At 41.0% G+C, this 21,973-nt stretch overlaps 1 protein-coding gene across 2 annotated transcripts in view; it reads left to right on the top strand.

Moving 5' to 3' along the window:
* Positions 1-21,170: 21,170 nt before the first annotated feature.
* Positions 21,171-21,973, top strand: part of Hs3st5 (heparan sulfate-glucosamine 3-sulfotransferase 5) — a 265,477-nt gene continuing 264,674 nt past the window's right edge. Inside the window, exon 1 of one of the 2 annotated variants that reach the window (XM_075945508.1) lies at positions 21,171-21,689. The gene's annotated coding sequence lies outside the window, so the exon portion shown is untranslated. The remainder of the gene's footprint in view (positions 21,690-21,973) is intronic. The other variant, XM_075945515.1, reaches the window with a different exon arrangement.

The raw sequence follows: 21,973 nt of genomic DNA, 5'->3' as shown, positions 1-21,973 counted from the left end.
CTGCAGGATCAAAGCTGATGTCCAGCAGCTTCTCTCCTGTAACCACATCAAATTCTCACCATGGGTCTCCACCAGCTTTTGTGTAATTAGCGTCCATTCCTAAAACTCTAACAGCAACCACTGAGGAGGTAACGGTAACTGGTGTATGGATATAAAGGGCTCATTTGCTACCATTCATTATGCCAATTCAGCCATGATAAATGAACAGAAATGGAGTATTCTCCATATTTCCAATGCACCCCATCCCAAGCCCATGGTCTGAATGCTAAGTGGGGGAACCCTGTAGGAAATCATACATAATGAGGAGGACTTTACAGTACTGTGGAGCCAGAACGGCCCAGCTCTGTCTCATCTCCATGTCAGGCTTGTTTGGCTAATGAATAATTTTGTTTTGGATGTGAATCATTGAAATTTAAGCATGTTGAACTAAATATTTGAACTGTGCATAAAACCTTTATGAAAAAATACCAAGTTTGTGTTTGAAGGTTTTTGTTAAAGGTACTTTAGCTAAACATAAAATAATTGCTTGTAATGATCTTAAGGAATCTTAACTTCTCTTTCCTGGAGGCTTGACATTTGGGGCACAGGAATGTTTGGCTCTCTATGAAAAGCAAATTATTTTAGTACAAAGTTGCTTCCTCAGATGAGGGGCTGTGAAAGCCCAGCATTTAATAGATAAGCTGGAAATCCAGGTCAGCAGGAACAGAGGCTTTAGGCTCCATAAACATCAAAGAGCAAATCTCTGCACTACCAGGGTAGATCCTGCCTTCCTTTTCAGAGCGTTTAAAACTAAACCGAGAAATGCGAAAGGGAAAGGATAATAAGTTTTTAGAGAGTTAAAGATATTATTGTATGTGTTTTTCAGATGTCATTAGCATCTTAAAGGAGTGGTTTGGAGATAACCTTCATGATATCAAGCCCCATTCTCAGCCTGGAAAGCTACCCTTGAAACAGAAGATGACAGACAGCCTGGTCGTGCTGAATGTAGGACAGCCAGCCCCTCCAGCCCAACATACACCTCACCCCAAAACTCTGAAACTGTACAAAGTGCACTTATATTCACCGGCACACTGGGACAGCCTATTGTGAACGCATCTCAGTACTGAGAGCTAATACTTTTGTAGATTGCCCCTGGTTTGTCTTGCCTATGAAGGAGTTGAATGAATACGCTGCAGTCAAGCCTTATCACTTAAATTTGAAAAAAAAAAGAAATTTATAACAAACTATGACCAATCATTCAAGAAAGCTCTATTTGCTGGCTAGAACATGTGTGTGAAGTATAAGCCGTAATTACTACAGTATTTGCCAAAATAAAATAACACGACTATGGATGTTAACTTTGGCAATATGACAGCATGTGAAATATAGAAACAGTTTAATTTCTAACTGGGAAGAAGTGAGAGAAGGAAATGGGGCAGCCTGCCATAGTGGTACCAAGTGCAGGGTCATGGTCCTCTTAGCCACAGCTAAAGGAGCTTACTCTGCAAGCAGAATGCTTTAATATCATGCAAACCTTCTCCCTAAAAGCTGCCCAGTTCCCTCCAACAGAGTAGGAAGGGGGGTGGACAGGACTCTTTATCACTAAAATGACCTTGTCCATGAATAGGTTAGCCAGGTGCAGGCTACCAGATGTCAATTTCCATAGTCTTAATCCTCAGGAGGTCATTTATCTCTTCTTATAGGATAAGGCTTAATTCTCGGGTACAGAAAGAGTCAGCATTTTATTATTAGGGCAGGTGGACTTGACCAAATTTCATATTCTCCAATAAAAAACATTCTTAAAAATATCATCAGCTCATGATTACATCACAAAACAGACTTCTCCATATTGGCAAGTAATAGGAACATGCCTATAAAGACATTTCTTATACCTTTAAGAACACCCCTGTCCAATGCCCTTTGCAACTACTATGCTTTGAGTGATTAGCTGTTGATTCAAAATCAGGTGGAATGACTTCTGCAAAAAACGTTAAAGAAACTTGAAAAGATAGTAAGCAAAGGTCAATTGAGTTTGACCCGCTGGCAACTTTAAAACATTCTCTCTGCCCATCAGCTGGTATGTACTCCACCCCAAAGCTTAAACCCTATCTCCTGCTTTGTGATTTCTCCACCAAATCCAACACAATGCAATTCCTCTTCAACCCACAGCTTCAGGGTCTGCAACCGTTTTCATCCAGTCTGCCCTACTGAAGTCTCTCTGAGTCACTAAACTACCGAGGTAACTAATATTTGATGATATTTCAAAGACTTCTGAAGAGAAGATGGACTCAATTTGACATGTCTCTCCCTGGTTTTTGTTTTGTTTGTTTGTTTGAGCTAATTTAGTGGTACCTAAACCTAATATTTTCAGAGTCATGGGGAAAAAAATACCTAAAACTTGGTTTATTCTATATGTCTACAGGGATTTAGGAATTCCCAAATGACTAAAATAATTTGACAAATGTTTGGCCAGCTCACTAAGGACTCCAGTGAAATTTGAGTCCATAATCACAAAAAAGAACAGCTTTATGGTCTTTTACATTTTTTATTGTGTGTGTGGATATTTTGCCTACATGAATTTTAGTGCACCCACATACCTGTAAGTGTCTCCAGAGGCCAGAAGAAGGCATCTGATCTCCCAGGACAGGAGTTACAGATGGTTGTGAGATACCCTGTGAGTGCTTGAAGGAGGAGCTGAGGTCCTCTGGAAGAGCAGCCAGTAAGTTCTCTTAACCACTGAGTCATTGCTCCAACTTGCTTTATCAACTTTGGTATTTTACAAACTCAAGTTCAAAATGCTGTTTCAAATATAGGGTGCCTCTGAGATTCACTTTTCTCTTTTACAAGACAAGAAGTTGTCATAGGAATGGAATTAGAATTTTTTTTCCAAAGGCAAAAAAATAAAAGAGGAAGAAGAAATTATAACACTTCTGTATTGCTGGTGGAAATACAAGCTGGTAAAGCCCATTTGGATGTCAATGTGGTGATTTCTCATAAAATTAGGAAACAACCTTCCTCAAGACCCAGTAATACCACTTTTGGTATATGTCCAAAGGATGCTCAATAGTGCCACAAGGACATGTGCTCAGCTATGTTCATAGCAGCTTTGTTTGTCATAGCCAGAACAACCTAAATGCCCTCAACCTAATAAAGGATAAGGAAAATGTGGTACATTTATGCAATGGAGTACTACACAGCAGAAAAAAATATAATGACATCTTGAATTTTGCAGGAAAATGGGTGGAGCTAGAAAACATTATTTTGAGTGAGGTAACCCAGACACAGAAAGACAATTATCACATGTACTCACTCATAGGTGGTTTTTAAACATAAGCAAAAAAAAAAAAAAACCAGCCCACAAATCACAATCCCAGAGAACCTAGACAACAATAAGGACACCAAGAAAGACTTATATAGATCTAATCTATATGGGAAGTAGAAAGCAGAAAAAGACAAGATCTCCTGAGAAATTGGGAGCATAGGGACCTTGGGGAGGGTTGAAGGGGGAGGGGAGAGGCAGATAGGGGAGCAGAGAAAATATAGAACTCAATAAAAACCAATAAAAAAGAAAATTTTAAAAAAATGAAAGAAATGAGAAGGCTGGAAACAAAATGAATGGCAGTGAAGGCATGCTGGCCTTGTCACAGAATCTTGAAACGTTCAACTATCCTGTGTCTTTGATGAGGAAGTGAAGTCATCACATTTTTTTCAGGCTCTGAAATGAAATTACCCTGGGTTGAAGTTAGAATTGAGGGTGTTCAGACAAAGCTTTGGTCAGAATACAGGGCACTGCCTCCCTTGGACAATCTGCAGTTTCTTCTATTCAACTCATTCATTCAACACGTGTCAGTTGACAAACAGTTCCAAAACAAAGGGCATCCCAGAGGGATGTAAGAGAGATGCTGTTTCTACTCAGACTTCCTATTCTAGCAAAAGCACGGCTGATGACAGAAGTAAACAAATGAGCAGTAAGTTAATGGACAAGAACAATTAGGTTACGATAAATACTGTCCTAGATATTTAATGAGCAACACGATAAACAGTGACTGGGCAGATGTTGCAGAGCATCTCCCAGACTGAAATCCGAATGGCAAGAAGGATGTAGCTTTAGGAATACCTTCCCTATATAAGGAACAGCTATGATGAAAGTTCTAGGGAAATGAACTTGGCATGTCCAGGATCCAGGAATGCAGCTACTGTGGCTGAGGCACGGTGAATGGAACAAGGGGGTAACACATGAGGGAAATGGTGCTCAGAGCAAAAGCACCATTCCAGACTCTGGACGCCAGCTTTTATCCTAAGCAAGATGAGAAGGCAGTGGGAACATTTCCAGGAAAGAAATACGATTACCAGATGCCTGATTTACAAGGGTCAATGTGAGCTCTTTGAACCAAGGTAGAGCTGGTTTTGTGAGAACAGGAGCAGAGGAACCCCTACTGTTTGGGAAGCTATCACAGCAGTCCAACTGAAAAGGCTGATGTCTTAGGGAGGATAGGGGCATGCTTAGAGGAAATGTTTATATTGTTCGATGATGTGGAATATATGGAATGCCAATAGCAACTACAGAGAAAGTAGGGCTTTAGGACTTAAATAAGTGCATGCTGGATCAGGTTAGGAAAGGCCAATGCAAATGCCCTACAGTGGTGTCTCAACTACCATGAAACTTCAATGGCAACAAAAGTAGTTATCTTCAGAGGTTCAGGAACATAGTCTGAAACATAAATGATACAATCAGTTCTTTCAAGGGACTGTATGAGGCTTTTAACTCCTTCCACAGAAGCAACTGTGAAGGGGGTGTCAGTATTAACCAAGGGGCTGGTATCATAGAAATTTCTCCATTAGGAGGCTAGGACCTCCTATCAGAAAATGTTCCTGAGGTCTGGAGTAAGGATCAACCCTGCATGTATTAAAACCCCGTTCTATCTCTGTACAAAATTTACGAGGTAGAACAGGGTTATATTGTCTATAACCAAGCACAAATGAGAAAAAAAAGCCCTAGTTGTTTAAAAGCTATGATATAAAACAGATAATTAAATTGTTTGCTTTACGGGGCCACTGCCTTGATTTGCCTTGTGCTATAAAACCCTGTCAAGTCACACTTCACTAATCTCAGGTAAAATTACACAACAAAACTACTTGTAATCAGAACTGCTAGATTTTCTTCAGATCATACTTTACAAAATGATTTGAGTAAGCCAAGCAAGCACAAGTTGCCTTGGTTGGCTTGAGAGAGTCCTTCATTTCTGATTCTTCTATGTTTGTTACCTTGCAAAGTGGTTTACTCTAGTGATTTTTGAGGCAACCTGAAGATTTCGTGCTGTGCTTTTAAGGATCTGTATTGCTTGCTCAGGTGCCTTCATCCCTGAAGCTCATTTCTAGCTTTAGCTTACAACGCTAACTCTTTTTTAAACTACTCTATCTCCATTTCTTCTCATATATTGTCTTGGGCCAGATCTCTTGCTATATTTTTCCATGATTCTAAATGACTAAGGTTCCAAAGACTTCACAATTATGTTACCATACATAAATGTAATAATCAAAACCAACTTCCAAAGTTATATTTTTTTAAATTTTGTTTATAAAAATAAAAGAAAAAAATTTAATTTATAGCCCTACATTCACGGAGCAATCCTTCCCCAGTTGACAGAAGAATGCAGTATGAGCCCACAGTCGTATAAAACTTTTAAGGCAGGGATTTCAAACACCAGCAGATTTTTGTCACTTATCTGCTGTAAGAGAGCAACCTCTGTGTTGAACAATAGGAAATAATGAATAGCAGAATTTGATTGAGGCTTATTTTTCATAGTTCACTAAAACTTGACACAGGACAAATAATGTTAACTTTTGAAAGGGAAGAAGCAACTGGTTTTGAGCACTAACAGTTATCGAAAATGTACTGTTAGCCAGCCACTATATTAAGGAATTTACATGGCTTTTCACAATAACTGGCAAGATGTGCCCTCTGGTCATGCCTAAACAGAAGGGAAGTGGCCACTCCAGGTGGCTGAACACCTGCAAGTTACACGGGGAAAGAGGGTGACCTTTCTGCCCAAGTAGAGTCAGAATAAAGTCTGCCTCGTGTCTCTTCCCATGCCTAAAACATGAGATTGTGTGACATTTACAGCGACTGGAAGGGAGAAGGTATATTGGAAGGCTATTGCCCTCAATAATAGCAATAGACAAAGACTGAAGTTAGAGGCACTGGCCCAGAGAAAACTTATCATTCATCACAATGTTAAGCCTTTTTCCTGACTGGTAGCAATGACTACATCGAAAAAGTTTGCAACATTCACCATTCCCAGTTCCACCTTCCTGGTGCTTTTGTTTTCTGGTGTGTGTGTGTGTGTGTGTGTGTGTGTGTGTGTGTGTGTGTGTTTTGCTTACATATACGTAGGTGTTCAGGTGCATGTGCCCATGTGTGTGGAGGGTATGATGCTTGGTGTCGTCATCCATGTATCTCTTCCTTATTCTTTTAAGAGGGGATCTCTCCCTGATGAAAGCTTGTGGTTTGGAATAGATTGGCCAGTGAGTGAGTACTTGGGATCCACCTGTCTTCATGCCTCAAGACTAGGATCATAGGAATAGAGGAGCCCTAAATTTCACATGGGTGATGAGGATTTGAACTTAGATCCTCACACCTGTTCAGCAAGCTCTGTTACCTACATCACCAGCTCCTCTGCACCCTTAGTGTGATATTATTTACAAACCTTGACTCTACCAAAGTCATATTACATACATATGAAGATTTTTCTATACAACTATCTACTGTTCTCTTCAGTCTATTTTCTCACTTCCATGCTGCTTTCTCTCCTCAGCTCTCTTTCTGATATTTCCTTTTGGTCTTCATTGATATAGAAGGGAAAGGAAAACAGGGAAAATGAAGAGGAAAAGAGAGAAGCACCCGTAGAGCAACCACGCTCTAGCTGTGCACCTCATAACCAGATCCTGTGGACACACATCACTTCTTAGACCTTTGATGCAGTTCTTAATATGTTATGTCATTAGATAAAGTCCTTTGAAACCATATATATGTATGGGAGTGACTTTGTGCATGAACAGGAGTGCATGTGAACATGTGTGTGTGTGTGCGCGCGTGTGCGCGTGCCTAAGTGCATGTACATGCTTGTGTGTAAAACAGCTGTCATTTCTCCTTTTCTGTGTGACTTACTACGTGACCTTGGACCAGTAGCACACCACTGTGCTTTTACCTGTGCCATCAGACATTAAGAGAGCCACACGAGTTTAAGCATCTGAGCAAGGCTGCTCAGAAGGTGAGATCACACATCAAGGAAGACTCACTCGAAAGTGGCTGGTGATCACAAAGCGCTCTGGTAGGGACGTATTTCCTTTCCTTTCTCAGATCTTCAAATCTCACTCCCGATTTTGTGTTTCTCATCTGCCACTTTAGCAACGCCTCATTTATTTGATATATCAGAGACTAAGGTGTTCCACTAGAAATTAATGGATTTTCCAGCAAACCAAACCAGGGAAATTAATTCTTTAGCTTTCATCATTTTAAATGGAATATTTCCAAAACAGGAATTACTCATATCCTGCCTCCTTAAATATGGTTTATTAAACACAGTTATGTTTCGTGATGATTCAGTCACATCGTTGCTATAAACATTGGATGCCCACCCCATGTGGCTGCTAGAATTACCCCAGCTCTTTGCTTCTAATACCCTTTGCTCATTAGCATATCATAGAATCAATGTTTTGCAATTTTTCTACCCAGATAACCCCAAGTTCCTTGATAGCATGTCCCATATGGACTATAAGCCCATGTTTCTAGGCTGGTCCTCATAATATAGGGAAGCTTAATAAACACTAAATCTATAAAACCCAGTATTAATCTGGACCTACTCATGTCTTGGGGAAGGTAAGAAAACACACACCCCAAAGACAGCAAATACCTTTGTTACAGATTAGACAACTGCAGGCAAAGTAAGCAAGTAAGCAAAGGCACCCGATGTCTGAAATATAGTGTAGAATTCCTACCACGCCCTCGAGGACCAACCCTGGCTCTGCACTTCCTACTCTTGGCGCCCTCCACACATGCCACAAAAATTCCACGGAAAGCTCTGGTTCTGTTGCATACATCATCTTCTCCGCCTGCTTCCTCTCTGCCCTTCTTCAGTCTTATCTTGCTGGAGTTCTGTCATGTCATCTGGCTTCTTGGCTTCTACAGGAAAAAACTGAACTTTTACATGTGTCACATTTAAGGAGAAGACTCCTTCCTTCCTGTTGGGGAATTAATTCATCAGAGCTCATCTATTGTCATCTCCATGTGTTTTCTGCTTAAGTTCATGGAAAAGGCTCAAAGCTCGTGGTTTCTCTCGTTCAAACAATATACACATAGTTTTTCCTTTTGTAACTGACATTGCTCTTGCTGTTTGGAAGACTTGGAGAACTGTAGATATTCAATATCTACGAAGTCAACCTGCTAGAAGTCATCTCATCTTCATCCCAATTGTGACAATCATTGCGGCAATTCATAATCCCTCTCTCAGAGGATCAGGGAATGCAAAGGTTTTGCTTTATGACTCCTAAATGGGAAATATGGTCCACAAGAACTACCTTTGCTTTCTTTTTCTTTACCCAGACATATTTAAATAAGGAACATAGACACCACTGGAGGCATAGCTTCAATTCTGCAAGAAATAGCTTTCTTCAATCATTTGCATGAAATATAAGAGGAAAAAGAGAGGAAAATATGTATCAAATCAACCTTTTATGACTATTTATGTCAAATCTTAGCACAGTTTTGGTGCTGCTCTTAAAGCATTTAATGTCTAGATGATACCCAAACCATGACTGCTGGTAGTTCAGCATCATGGAGATGCCCAGTCTATTAAGTGGTGTGCCAGAGAGTCTTGTCTGGAATGAGTGCAGGGCCAGGGTTCCTGACCCCTAATTCAGTGCACAGAACTGAGAAAGAAATGAAAAGAAGAGAAAGTTTCTGGGATATAAGAATGAGGGCTTTGTTATTGTCAATTTCTCATGCTGTATAAGATACAAAGTTTTATCTATGTTTTTTCATGACAGGGGAACAGAAGGAAAGGAAAAGAGAAAATGTCTGGAGTAAGAAAAGGCAATTGTGGGATAAAATGTTGTCGTCCTGTGTGACATTACTAACCGTACAGGGATATTAAGCACATGAGATGCAGTGGGTCTAGATTAAGAAAGAGGTTCTAGAACTAGCATGTGTATCTGGGATGATGAAGACAGCATGAACCAAATCATGCAAGGATCACACTCACAATAAACATATTGCTCATATGCTGAAAGGGTAGCTTTGTCTTTGTTTATTTAAATGAAATATATTATCTAGAGTTTTATCTGTATTTACTTCTGAAATATCTATTAGAAAATTTTAAATTGCATTATATGTATGATTAACATTTGTGGATCAGTTAATAGTTTGAAGATTTGCATTTTTTTATGTTTACTTGTGAGAATTTCATGCATGGGGAAAGATATTTACCTTCATTTTCTCCTCTAACTTGATCCATATCTCCCTCTATATATTCCTCTCTTAACTTCATGCCTCTGTATGTTATGACACACCAAATCCAGTTAGTGTTTCCCATGTGCGTATGAATATGGGGTCCTCACTGGAACTTTGGAATCCTATCAGTGGCCACACTAACAAAAGAGGGATTCTCCCTCCCTCAGCAGATAGCAACTACCAAAGCTACTCAGTAAGAGATTGGAAAATGTAAATGGACATCTATCCCAGCTGGGCCAGAATTTTGGCTGTCTTGATACTGTACAGGTCTTCTGAAGATATATAACTGCTGTGAATTCATGTGCATACCAGATATGTCATATCCAGAAGACATTCACAGGAGTTCACCCCATCATCTGGCACTCACTGCCTTTCTACCTCTTCTTTTACAATATCCCATAGAAGCAGAGGGGAAGAAGAACACACACACATTTATTTTTATAAATATGCCTATTTATTTTATATGTGTTTGTATGTGTGTATATGTATATAGAGCTGTGTGTGTGTGTGTGTGTGTGTGTGTGTGTGTGTGTGTGTGTGTGTGTGATTTTAGGCCAATCACTGAATCCTTTATTCTCAGAACTTTGACCAGTTATATATTTCTCAATTAACTCTGTTCTTGCTTCTCTGACCTAAATTGAGGAAAGCTCAAGCATATGGATATAAATATTGAGAAGGTTCTCAGGCAGTACAAAATTCATCAAAATAGCAAGAGAGGGCCTAACCCTAGGACTTATTAATTCCATGGGCTTTTGATCATGTTTACAGTACCAGGTCTGAAATTCCCTCCTGTGCAGCAAGCCTCATATCTAATAAGAAAATAGATATTTATTTCCATAACATTAATGTCACTATTGCCCCAGACAGTATAGTGCTCATAGCAAATCAGTATTGCAGTATGCAACAGGGTCCATCACTGAGTAAGACTTCGGATGTATCTTCTCTCTGCAGCACCCTAAGTACCACTTTCTAGAGCTACAAAAACTGGTCATCAGGGAAAATATTTCTCTTTAGTTTCAAGACTGATTTTTTTCTTAACTACTGAGCCATCTTTCCAGCCCATTAATTCTTTTTTTCTTTTAAGTTATATCACTTTTGCCCTTCTCTTTTCTCTCCCTCCCCAACTACCTTTTTCCAACTCTTCCTATATTCCCTGATTCTTAAACTGATAGCGTCTTTTACATTTATTTATTTATTTATTTATTTATTTATTTATTTATTTATTTATTTATTTTTATTTTAGTTTTTTGGAGACGAGTTTCTCTGTAGCTTTGGCTCCTGTCCTGGAGCTAGCTCTTGTATACCAGGCTGGCCTCGAACTCACAGAGATCCGCCTGCCTCTGCCTCCTGAGTGCTGGGATTAAAGGTGTGCACCACCACCGCCCAGCTTACTTTTATTATGTTACACACACAAACACACACACGAACAAGTATGACAATACATACGCTGATTCCATTTTATTGTTTGTGTGTATATGGTTTCAGGACCGACCACTTTGTGTTGAATAGCCAATTGATAGCTTGTGCCTGAGAGAATCTAATTTTCTCTCAAGAGTCATTAGTTGCCTATAGTTCTTTGTCTATGGGTACAACCCTGTGAGATTTCTTTTCCTTCCAAGTTAGTCAAATTCACAAGATATATGTATATCTGTATATCTGTTTGTATTAGCGTGGGTGGGTGTGTGTCCAATAAGTGGCACTCAAAGGTTGGTGGTACTGAGGAGCTGTCTAATTGGACTAAGACCCACTCAACAGGAGGGAAATTATGCCTGTTACTAAAAGCCTAGTAAGTTGCCTAGGGCTCACAGGTCTTAGAAGAAAATCCACTTTTTAGACTAGCATAATTCTTAACTACATTCTAAATCTTATCCTTCTGTCCACAGCTAAGTATAGCTAGCATCCTCATCAACACTTTTATCCTTATAGCAAACAGAGACCAACACAGAAAATAACAACTGGACACAATCAGAGATCAATGGACCATGAACAATTAGATCATAGCTCCTGCATCTGTGACTCAGGGAACATCATGGAGGAAGGGTTGGAAAGAATGTAAGAACTAGAATACCAGGAAGTTGGGTCTAAGAGTTCTCTTCTAAGTTGACTGCAAAATCAATACCAAATGACGGCAATATCAATACTACTATTTCTTTAAGAATGTTCAATAGTCAAATAATATTTGAAGAGGGAGTATTATTAGAGTGACCCAAAGTGGAGCATCTCAGCAGTAGAGGAGCTCTTAAAAATTCCCACAAACTCTTCTAACGGAAACTTGTCTGGAGATTGGTGGTCACTCATAGATTAGTGCTCATTCATAAATTAGTGCCCACTCATAGATTAGAGCTCATTCATAATTAGTGTCATTCATACCTAATGCAGCAATCCTTGGAACCACGCTCTCCATCCCAGAAATGTAGAGAATTTAGGAGAGTCCTTCATCTGTTCCACCTGCTGATGTTCATGTATGTTTTCTGTTAAAACCTCTGAGAACATGACAATAAGCAAACCCCTGTATGCTTTACACAGCAAGCTGTGGAGAGACTCCCTAAAACAATTAATGACTATTACACTTGCATCCACTCCTCCCATTCTAGAATCCTGAAAACCCTAGTGACGATGATGGTCTGTGGTAAACCCATCCCATGTTGCTCTGCAGGTATTTCAGTAGTCAACATGACCCTGTAGCTGATTTTTATGGCCCTGGAAGACATGATGAGTTAACTCACAGTGATTTCACAGATTCGGTGCTCCCTTAAAAAGTAAATGATGATTCACTACTGACAAATTACATTCTCACTATATGACTTCATCTTTTATAAAACAAAAAGTACCTTTGCTCACCTATTTTCAAGAATCTTGGAAGCAGAGGTTCTCAGGTATGCTACATATTAAATTCACCTAGAGATCTCTAACTCATTTTCATTCTCAGTTCATAGCACTCAGATTCTTATTTAACTGATTTTGGGTGTAACAATCAGGTCGTTGCAATTTTAAAACTTGCTAAATAGCTCTGTGTTGTAGGCCACTTGAGATTATGAATCATAACCTTAATATTCAAAGTGTGACATCACGATGAGCAGGAGAAGTCAGTCTGGGTGGCAGGGTCTGGATGTTCGTGTTAGCGCAAGTTATTACTCAGTGCTCCAAAGCAGCCGGTTTAAAGCAGTGACATCCAATAAAAACATAATGCATATAAAGCGTAATTCAGACTCATCCCATGGTCATGTAGCAAAGATTTATGAAAGATGAAAATAACTTGGTTATATAATTTATTTAGCTCATTGTAACCAGGATATTTTTTTCAAAACATAATATAAAATGATTAATGAAATTTTTGCAGTATTTTTTTAAATTCAGGTGTTATTTACACTTGCAGACATCTCAGCCTCCTCAGGCATGTTCTAGCATTTCACAGCCACCTGTGGCTGTGTCTACCAAGATACAGCCAGTGAAGATGCAAGTCTTACTAATCACTCTGTGCTAATACCAACCATAGCTTTCACATAAACACTATGCTACAGTCAAAAGGAATCTATGCACTTTTAACACCTCAAAGGGAGAATTCTCAACTGGTTGTTACTGAAAAAATATGATAGGGAGCAGGGGGATGTCTCAGTCTGTAAAGGTGCTTTCTACAGAGTATAAAGACCTCAATTCCTTCCACAGAATACACATAGTGGACAGAGGTAATCAACTTGGCCACATTGTCCTCTGACCTCCACACATGTGCCTATGATACGCACTCACTCCCATTCCTCTACACGAATAATGCATAAAAGCAAAAATAACTTAAACAATAAAACAAAATTACTTGTGATATGGAACCTAGTTTTAATGTTACATAAATATATCAATAAAGACATTATCCCATGAATAGGTATAATATAATGTTTGTATTTTTTTAAATTAAATTTAATTCTAAAACAAGAGCTTACCGTCAACATTAGTCTGAAGTTCAGTTTCGTGGGCTGTCAATGTGATCGGTGGCTAAGGCTATATATTGTTCTTGCAAAGGACCCAAGTTCAGTTCACAGCACTCACCTCAGGCAGTTCACAACTGCTTCTAACTCTAGATCCAGGGGATGCCTCTTACCTCAGATTCGTGCACATGCACACATAAAAAAAATAATAGGATTCACTTCCTGCTAGCTTCACTCTTCCCCACAGCCTAGGAAGCTCTCCCTCAGCATCTTCCTGTTTTAGCTTTTAGTTACTTTTCAATTGCTATGGTAAAATACCAGGACCACAAAGACTTAGATACGAAAAGATGTATTTGAGCTTATGGCTTCAGAGGAAGAAGAGTCCTTTATCCTCTTGGCAAGAAGGCACAGTGGCTGGAGCAGAAGATTGGGGCTTAAACTTTCAACCCAAGTATGAAGCACAGAGAATAAACTAGAAATGGCACCAATGTTTCAAACTTCAAAGTCCACCTCCAGACACTACTTCCAACAAGTTCACACCTCCCATGCTTCCCCAAAGAGCACCACCAACTGATGACCAAGAATCTAAATACCAGAGACTATGGGGAGGGCATACTAATTTAAATCACTTCATGTTTTTGGTGTTTTGTTTTTGATTTTCTGTGAATCCACGCTGATTTTTCTAGCTGTCCAGAAAAAAATTTTCCAGTCTTCACTCCAGATTACAGTGACTGGCCTGTGGTCTAGATTTTATGGGTTATACTCTCATTTATTGAAGAAGAGAGTAAAGATGCTGTTAGACAGTGGCTAGACATGGACATAAGCAGAAAGAGAAGACATGTGCCCATCTTGACAGCCTCTTGGAATTTCCAGCCAGGAAGCACAGCTACTCATATGTCTTTGAGCAGGGGTTAGACCTTTTCTATAGAAAAAATGTCTCATCTGCAAAGGGTGAAACTTCCAGAAGTGATGGAGGAAGGGGATACCACCTAAGTAACCATATCAACTGAAACCACCTTGGCGGTCTGCAAGGTTAATAGATCTATTTCTCTTCACATCTAACATGCACCCTTTTTAATAAAAGTAAAATGGAAGGCCTGGATTAAAAGGCATATTCCCTGGTAAGGAGTTGCAGCCTTCCTAGGAATCCTGAATCAATCTGCCTGACCACTCAGGAGCTCTTCATGGTTATATGTGCCCAACCACCCACACACCATTGTGATGGGACTAGGTAACAGATGCTTCATCTTAAACATTACTTAAAGGGAAACCAACCACACTCTGTTGATTGCTCCAAAACATAAGGGATACCTAAAAGGAGATTTTAAAGGACTTTATTATTAGCCTGAAATTAGTACAACCCATAATATCAGAAACAATGAATTCAAGATAAATGCCTTTTATAATTTAGCCTGCTTTCCATATGAGGAACAAAACTCCATTCACATGGAATAGGGTGGGGATTGTGAAATTCTTGCCAAGATCATTCCTTGTTTGTTCCTCTTCTCGCTCCACATGATGACAGAGCCAGCCAAAAACCTGACATGTCTCAGACACGGTGATGCTTTGTCTAGATTTACACTGTCTGGTACTGTAGCCACTAGCCACATGCGGCTGTTTGAAATGTCTGCTCCAAATTGAAATGTGTTGTACATATAAAATACATACCAGATTTCAAGTCTTGGTACATGTGTAAGTTTTCTATGGCTCCTATAAAAATCCATTATATGATTGGTAATGTAAAATCCTCCTATGTTGTTTCACAGTTCTACAAGCCAGCAAAATTAGCACTTCCTCTTCTTAGAGTCTCATAGGCCAACATAAAATATGCCATGGCTCCATCCTTTTCTAAAGGCTCTGGACATGGATCCACCACCCAGTTCATTCAGCTTGCTGGACTGAATTGCTTGGGAGCTAAAGCAGGAGTCTTTTATTTCTTTCCTGGTTGTTAGCTAGAAGTCTCTCAGCTCCTATGGCACCCTGTTTTCATCACATTGCCACCTCCGTCCTCAAAGCAGCAAGCACATATTGTAGCCTGAGCTTGACATGAGCTGCCTGACTTCTCCTTCTGTCACGTCTTCTGTTTCTAGTCAGAGAATATCCTCTAATGTTAAGAATCCTTCTTACAGCCCAGGGTAGTTTAAAGGATGGTTATTGTGACTTCCTATAATCCCAGTATGTGAGAGGCAGAAGCGGTAAGGTCATTTTATGTTTAAAGCTCACCAGGACTATAGGAGTCCCTGCCTCCAAATTAAACACACAAACAGAAAATTCGTAGAGCCTCAGAGCTGCAGCTCAGTGGTAAAGCGCATGGCCTGCATAGTGAGGTCCTGGGTTCAATCCCCATAGTCAGGAAACAACTGTAACACGCATAGCACACCTTGAAAAAGCTCCCTTCAGTTGTCCCAGTAACATACTTAAAAGCCCAGCATGAGGGAGGATGAGCAGAAGGATTGCCATGAGTTAAAGATTAGTCTGGACTACACAATAGTTCCAGGGTATTCTGGGCAACTTAGTTAGACCCTGTCTCCAAGTAATTTTCTTAATGACTGGGGATAGAGGCCAGTATTTTCTTAGTATGTATAAGCGAATCATCAGCATGGAAAATAATAAAGACATTCTAGGTATATGGATTGACCTCTGTGAGGATCTTTCATCATTAAACTATGAAAATAAAACAATAATCTAGAGTGAAAAAAAGCATTGTAGAGAGCTGTTTCTCTACAGAGTGATTTGTACCAACGAAAATTCATTGTAGCTTTGGACTTGTTCCACTGTCATGTTATTTGAAGATAGCAGAACATAGAATTTACTGATAGTACCAGTGACAGAAGAAATCATATGTACATATCATCACAAAACTATATATATATATATATATATATATATACACATGAAGATTATGCAAGGTTAGATATAGATAGACAATTTATCTATACAACATGAATATGGATTAGTTTTAGGTTCATATATATATATATATATATATATATATATATATATATATTACCTAAAAACATACCCCACAGACCTATGCTATACTATATTGTGATATATATATATATACACACACACAAACACTTTTATTTCCTTTTCTTTAAACCATGATAAGTCTCTGAACAGGAGAGGGTAACAACAGCATAAAGTTATTTAAAGAGATATCTATGTCGAGGATAAGATATAGAATGATATTCAATGAAATGTTACAGGCTTACTTTAAACCATTTGATTTGTGCTCCAAATTCATTAAAGTGTAATTTTGGAATATATAAACTTATGGCAAATTAATGATATGTTCAGCAGTCATGAAGTGTTTGCATGCTTATGTCTGAATATTAGATTTTAAACAATTCTTGAAATGCATGGATGCCACTATACTAGAATGATTTTGAATTATTTTCATTGTGTATAGAGAATCTATTTTTCTTTACATATAAAAGCAAAGGTTTTCCACAAGTTAAGATATGTAACACTTTATTTTAGCTACCTGAATTATACAAAACACTATTTTACTATTTAAGTAAGGATCTCGTGCCGTTAAACTGCAGTCTTTAACCTTAACTATGTCTAAAATTCTTTTTCAGATGCAATTATAGGCTCTAGGAATCAACATATGGATATCTTTAAGAGCTATTCTGATATCATACTGTGAAAATACAAAAGGTTTCCTTGATCACTGATTGAGATTATATTGTAAGAATATAATGGTTCTTACAGGGATAGCTGACCCACGCTAATGGGAGCGCACAGACTCTGGACTGACAGTTGAGGATCCTTCATTAGGCTGAATGTGGGTGACAGTTATGTGGCTTATCCTTAGTACATAAACTGGCTTTTTGGAGTCCATTCCCTATGGGGGAACATCTTGCTCAGCTTTGATACAGGTGGAAGAGCTTGGCCCTGCCTCAAATTGGTATACTAGACATTGTTGGTTCCCAAAGAGAAGCTTTACCCCCTCTGAAAACTGGATAGAAGTCATGAATTGACCATAATTCTAAATTTTCTTTAGGTCCCTGTAAGGTAATCAGTGCCTCTAATCAGCAGGAAATGGCCTTGAAAATGACTCCCACATTCCAAAAAAATAGACTATGGATATTTTCCTTTGTTTAGAATGTTGGTTGCAAGTTGTTATGGATAATGGTCAGGAGAAAAGCTAAACAAAGCATATAGATTCAGAGTTCTTTGTTTTTAAGTGCTATGGGACAATGGTTTTTCATCTTGTCATTGACCCAGAGGGTTATATTCCATCATCATCACTGTGAGGAACATGGCAGTTTATAGGTAGGCATGACACTGAAGCACAGACTAAGATTTTACATCCTGATGAGCAAGTTGGAGGCAGAGAGAAAGCTAAATTGGAACGATGTGGTTGTTTGAAACCTCAAAGCCCACTCCAGTGATATTCCTTCTCTAACAAGGTCACACCTACTCCAACTAGGCCACAGCTCCTATTCCTCCCTAAACAGATCCACTAAGTGATGACCAAACATACAAACATCTGAGCTCACATGGACCGGACCGTTATCTCTTTCAAACCACCTCACAAAGCAAAACATAGTATGAAAGAAACCTGTTCTTTCAAATACAAGATATCCACCAAATGCTTTATGAAGAAGCAGGCATAGAGTCTCTTCTAAATGATAAGCTGGGGAAAAATTCTTGGGAAAATCCCTTCCCAAGAATGCTAGATATGTCTGGCCTCCCTCCATGAAACCTGGCCTCTTTTAGTTCCTGATTTGATTTTCAGACATTGGTTGACTCTTCTAGGGAAATTGTCCTTATCCAACTGATTCCAGGTGTCACTTACAGCTCACTGAAGAAAATAAAAATCAATTTTGGAAGGTAAAACAGCTATTCCCCCATTTCCTAATAATGATCAAACATTTACAAACCATAAAGTGGGCAGTTTTCATTTGGAGTTGTAAAGTGAATTCTTAATGCTTGTATTTTTATGAGTCAAAAGAGCATAATGGTCCCGGTTTGCCAGACAAACATTCTAATTAACCAATGAATGTTTTAATTAACTGCGTGTCTTCATTTCTGTGCTTTATCTGGCTTTTGTGGTCAAGCCAGAAAACATCAAATTTGTGACCTTTTTCAAAATGAAATTCTAAAAGTATTTTCTGGATTACCACTTTTTGTGGAGTTTAGTTTTGTGTGAGTTGATAGTCTCATGTCCCTTAATCTCATCTTCCAACACTCAATGAACTAAAGGGTCTGGCTGGAGCTAGGCCTCAATTTCTTGGATGTACCAGGCTCCCAGACTAAAGGCTGATCCTCTAACAGTGGAACAAAGACTGTGTCACTTTCCAAGCCCATCAACTACCTAGGGTAAGGACCCTCTGAGGAAAAGTTGGAGGTGCTGAGAAAGCACAGCCTTCTGAAAGATTCTCTACTGCCAGTCATCACCCTGAAAGAATGATAGAATAAATGCATTTACCCATCCTCTCTCTCTAATCTTCCTGATTCCAAAAAAATATATCAATAAAAAGATTATACAAATAAACGTTTAAAAGACAGTTTGCTAACTGGAAGGATTAATGACAAGATGAAACATTCTTCAAAAATCTATTGTCATGACTTTCTGGACTTTGTTGCTTCTCAGCACTTTTTCCCCCTCAAGACAAACAAAAGAGCAACATTTGTTCAGGGGGAAAAAAACAGTGTTTCTTCCTTTCTTATTGCTTTTATTGTTTGGTGTTTCTTTTCGACTGTAATGTGGCATTGTGATTTTGAGATGGAAGTGAAATCCCTTGTCTTTCAAACATAAGGATGTGATTGTGTGCTATTGTTGCCAATGATGAGCTAAAGAGGTTAATGGATCACGGAGCTGGCAAACAGCCATCTCTCCTACTGCTCCTTCTATTACACAAGATACATGTGCTGTGGATGCTGAGCTTATGATTTTGTCTGAGTAGATGGTAAATAACTTTATGGAGATTTAACTTTTTTTTTTCTTCTAGAACTCAACAGCTCTTTCCTTAGGGTTATTCTATTGCCTGACAGCTTAAAAATGTATTTTGAGATCTGAGCCCATTACCTTTTGAGGTGATGGTAAAAATGGGTCCAGGGAAAGAGGCGAGGCTGACTTCTGAATGAGAATCCAGAAATACTGTGTTTAATGGATTGCAGCCGACCTTTCATTTCCAGACAGACAGAATTAAAACAGTGTGATGGCCGTAATAGAAAGGGAAGATATGGGAGAAAGCACAACAAGTCTTCTCAGTGCTGCTGCCAGTGATCCCCCTCATAGCACTAATTAAGTGAATTAGCCCTCCCTGCAGTCCCCAGATTGTTTCAACTTTGAATGCCACAACTGTCATTTGAAAACAGGCAAGCTCTCCTGAGCAATAACATTGTGATGTTTTCGTAAAGTACTTGTACATTTGTGCAGTGAAAAGTATGCAAGAGACAGATTATCTCTACAGAAAGAAACAGGAGGGATAAAGGATGGAAATGAGAAAACAAGTTTGACGTGTGTCCAGACAACCCGGTGAGGAGTGTGGTAATTTTATATGCGAGAAGGACCATTTTCTTATAACTGTCATTAGGCAAGGATGCGTTTTGAGAACCAGAATTAGGATAAAAGCAGCACAAATCAGTTTTCAGGTGGGATCCCTTCCAGCCCTCAAAGGCACTGGATACAGCCAATAGACTCATTCCCTGGTCTGATGTTCTGCTGAAAGCAAGGGATGGGACAGGGGGACTAAATGGGATAGATGAGCATGCCTCTGGATCTCCAGACCTGCAAGAAGGCTGAGCCCTGGGTTCCTTCCTCTTCCTAACTAGGCGATGATCGCCCCCTGTGACTCTGAAGGCATACAGCAGCCCAAAGCTCGGCGGTAGCTGGCACCACCAGCCGCCCCTGCTAGTCGCCAGCACTCTCACCTGGCATGCTGAAGTCAACTGGCCTCTTTGAACACCTGCGTGCCCCTGTTCACTCTCTGGGTCTAGCTCCCCACCACCACAGCAGAGAAAACTGTGTGTCGCAGCTTCTCAAGCACTGGGTCCCGTCCATCTCTACGTTTCAGATCGGTGCCCTGCCATCCCAGTCACCTCTGCAGGTTCTCACAGCTGTGACCTTAGATTGTTCAGGAGCCTTGGCCACCCATCTTGCAGCCACACTGTGAAAGTCAAAGCTTGCCATTCCGGGGTGGGACAGTCAGTAAGCCAGCCTTATGTCCTCCATCTCCGGGTATATCCTCCTCCAGCTACAACCCCTAAGGCCTGGCCCTCTCGGTGACGCTGGGGACTCCAGTGAGTGTGCCCACCTCTTCGTTAAAGATACCTGCTCTCCTTTCCCCCACCCTTTCCCTCCTCCTTCCTTTTCTCTAGGTCTCTCCGCCGCCCTAGCGAGCACAGGAGCGGCCACTGGAGGAGGAGCAGAGGGAGGAGGGGAGCGCAAGGAGGCGAAGGGGCGGGGTGGGTGGGAAGAGAACCGGGAGGGTGTGGACTGGCAGCCACTCTGTAGCTGGTCGCCCGGGACCTGGTCCCTCCCGCGAGCCGAAGTGATGAAGGGGAAGATATCCTCTTAGACACACACACGCTCGCGCATCCAGCTGGGCACGTCTCTGGGAGGTAGCAGCCGGCTGGAGCGCCAGAGACCGGGCGGCGGCCGTGACAGCGCGAGCGGCAGGGAGTCCGCGGTCCGCACAGCTTGGCACTGGCGGCAGGAGGACACAGAGAGGGAAAATCAGAGCCGCCCTGACTGTTGCTCTTTTGAACGCATCCCGAGGGACGGGGTTTGCAGACATTGTCACCGCGGACGACAGAGGCTCTGCCCCTCGCGTGCGGGATCCGGTTCTGCAGCCGTGTCTGTGCCAGGAGAGGAGGATGCGAACCTCCTCTCGAACAGCTCCTGCGGTCCCCTTAGCTACGCGAACTCGGACTCTGGCGCCTGCCCCTGACGTGTCTGCGCCGCGGGAGCGCGCCCTGCCGCACCTGGCTCCAGTCTCCCAGGGAAGTGCGCGAAGCGCGCCGTAAACTCCACTACTTCTCGCCCCCTCCGCTCCTCGTTCCCCGCCCAGGACCTCGCGGCCACCGCTGTCGCCGCCCCAGAGTGGGAGCCCGCCCTCCCCGCTCTCACGCGCGGATACAGCGCTGCTTGTCTGCTCTCTTTGCCGCTCACTCACAGCGGGCACCTAGTCAGAGCAGAGCATCCCAAACTACAGGACAACTACCACTGGGACCGCGGAAATGGCTGGGTAACCCAGCGCTACTGGTCTGGGCCACCACTTCCCAAGCTGCTGTCCACTCAGAGGCTGTCGCCACTGGGGATGACGGTGAGTGAGCAGGGCATGCTGCCCGCCGTGCCTGGTAGAGAGAGGAGAAGAATCTACTCGGACCTTCTAGGTTTGGGGGGAAGCGAGAAGGGGAGTCGCCTAGAGAAGGCATCACTCTGGCCAAAACTCCTTGCGGGGTTTTGTTTTAATAGGTGCCTCTTGAGCCAAACCCCCTTTCCTGAGGTTGGGATTAAACTAATGGGACAAACGGAAACAGGGGAGCAATTGCTTGAGTGAATTTAGATAGTCACTTGGCCTCCAAGCTTGTCCTTCTGCCGGCTCAC

The sequence above is a fragment of the Microtus pennsylvanicus genome, chromosome 1 (genome assembly GCF_037038515.1).
Source record: "Microtus pennsylvanicus isolate mMicPen1 chromosome 1, mMicPen1.hap1, whole genome shotgun sequence".
In the NCBI taxonomy this organism is placed as follows: Eukaryota; Metazoa; Chordata; class Mammalia; order Rodentia; family Cricetidae; genus Microtus; species Microtus pennsylvanicus.
Note: the sequence above shows the minus strand (reverse complement) of the source record. Positions and strands in the feature narration are given on the sequence as shown.